Here is a 2,522-nt window from a genome sequence, read left to right as displayed (position 1 = left end):
TGAGTAACTTTATAACTGTGGTTTTGAACTCTATATCCAGTAGTTTGCTTTCTTCCATTTCTTTCTTTTGTGACATGTTTCTTTGTCTCTGCATTTTGGCTGCTTCCTTGTGTTGATAGAGTGGGTTTGTGTGCTAGATGTCCTATAGGGCCCAGTGGCTCAGCCTCCTTAATTACCCGAGGTTGACACACTCGGTGCACCCCTTTGTGGACTGTGTGCACAGTCTTGTTGTAGTTAAGTCTTGATTGCTATTGGTATCACTAGGAGGAATTGACCACCAGACCAATTGGCTGTGAGGATCAGTTGTGTCTACAGTGGGAGAACTGCTGAGCTAGAGACACCCTTATGGAGCAGGACTTGCTTCAGTGGGGCTTTGGTGCTCACTGAGTCTGCCCCTTGAGTGTATTGCTTATGGATGTGAAGAGCTGTACTCTGGTACGGTCTCACTCTGACCACTTGGTACACTGGCTCTTGGGTCTCCAAGGAGATACAAAGTCAGTCACTGCCTGAGGCCACCCAGCAGGAGCTACAGAGAGATCTGCAGATTCCTCCTCTTTGTTTGGGGTTTGAAAGTGCCCAGATGAGGCCCAGCTCTGAAGCAATGCAGGCTCCTGTCTTGGCCTTCTTTTGGAGGCTTTGGTGCTCTTTGACCCAGCAGCAGTTTGTTAGGTTTTAGATTGCAAAATAACAGACCATTCATATGCAAAAGCCTCTGCTCACAGCTTGGATGGGGTTGTAAATTGGGTGGGGCGGGGTCTCAGGGAATCATCAGGGTGGAGCAAACCGCAGCGACTGTCAGTCTGCTCTGCCTCGGAGAGGTCCCGGGTCTCTGTGTCCCCGCAGGAACAATGATCGCTACAAGCACCTCTGAGAGAAAGCCGCCTTAGTGTTCTGGTCTGTTGTCAGACAGTCCAGCTTCTCCCCGTATTAGTCTGGGCCCCCAGAGTCTCACCCGGAACTGGAGTTCAGAGCAATTGGGAGCTTTTATCTCCCTCCCGATTGAAAAAGACAACAGCATACCCAGTTGCCAGCCCGTTTCTGCACATGCCTCCGTACCTCCACACTTCCACACCTCTGCACCTCCTACTGGACTCAATGAGCTTTTCTCTTTCCTTCTAGTTGTGGAATTTCCACTAAGCCAGCCTTCCATGGCTCTGGATGATATCCGTTTTCTTTTAGTTGTATTTTTGATGGGGTTGTGCAATGAAGCAAGTACAGTGTGTACCTATGCCACCATATTGGTTCCTCTCTATTTCTATTCTTATCCTTATCTTTATTATATTTTGCTTTGTGCTTCTTTTAGGTCTCTTTTCTTAGTTTTTGTTTGTTTGTTTGTTTTTACTTTTTTACTGAATTTATTTGGGTGACATTGGTCGATAAATTTATGTAGGTTTCAGGTGTATATTATGTGAGAATAAACAAGTAATCTTTTCTGTCCAAGAAGGGAGTTTAGCCCTAACTGGTTTGGCTCAGTGGATAGAGCATTGGCCTGTTGACTGAAGAGTCCCAGGTTCGATTCTGATCAAGGGCATGTACCTTGGTTGTGGGTACTTTCCCAATAGTGGGTGCGCAGGAGGCAGCTGATCTATGTTTCTCTCTCATTGATGTTTCTAACTCTCTATCCCTCTCCCTTCCTCTTTGTAAAAAATCAATAAAATATATTGGGGGAAAAAAAGAAGGGAGTTTAGGCAGCCTCCGTTTTAGCTTGTGTGACTTGCGGCTCCCCTGGGGGCTGCCATTTTGAAACGGCAAAGGTCAACCTCTCCTTTTTTCCTTTAAATTAGTCAATCGAGCAAGACTGTGAGTTTAAGCTCTTCCAATCAAGAGTGGGGTGGGGGACATTTGGCTGCGTCAGGAATAAAGCCCGGAGAGGACCACCAGCTCAATGCAGGTGCTACCAGAAGCTGTGTGTGTGCGCACCCTCCTGCAGTAGTAAAGATATTTGCCTTGTTGTCTGACTCCTGAGTATCCTTTGTGTTCTGCCGGGACCCCTGGTTTTGGGACTCGCCTTATTTCTAACAATTCTATAACACATAATCTGTGTATTGTATTGTGTGTTTACCACCCCAAGTTAAATTTCCTTCTATTTTGTTAACATGAAAAGTTAAATTTTTTTAATTGAAATCTTTCTTTTCTTCTAATAAATAATTTAAGGTCATGAATATTTCTCCAAGCATTGCTTCATCTTTATTCAACAAGTTTAGAAATGCTGCATTTTTATTTTGTTGAGCTGAGTTATCTAATAATAAATCTGAGTGGTCTTTAGGTATGGCTAACTGAGTAAAGTTCATCTCGTTTTCCTTCTCATTCTAAATGATGTGAGGCATTGTAAGAAAGATTTTAGGAAATAAAGCATGGCATAAACTGCTTATCTTGAATGGCTTAGATATAATTTAAACTTTAGCAATTTAATATAATAATTTCTCTGCAACTTAATTCTGGGAAGAATCTAGAACCAAAATCTTGAAATCTCAGAATCAGAAAACTTAGTTATACCTAAAGTAACTCATCTTCCAGAAATA

The sequence above is a fragment of the Myotis davidii genome, unplaced genomic scaffold (genome assembly GCF_000327345.1).
Source record: "Myotis davidii unplaced genomic scaffold, ASM32734v1 scaffold62, whole genome shotgun sequence".
NCBI lineage: Eukaryota > Metazoa > Chordata > Mammalia > Chiroptera > Vespertilionidae > Myotis > Myotis davidii.
The sequence above is the reverse complement of the archived record's forward strand: the minus strand, read 5'-3'. Positions refer to the sequence as shown.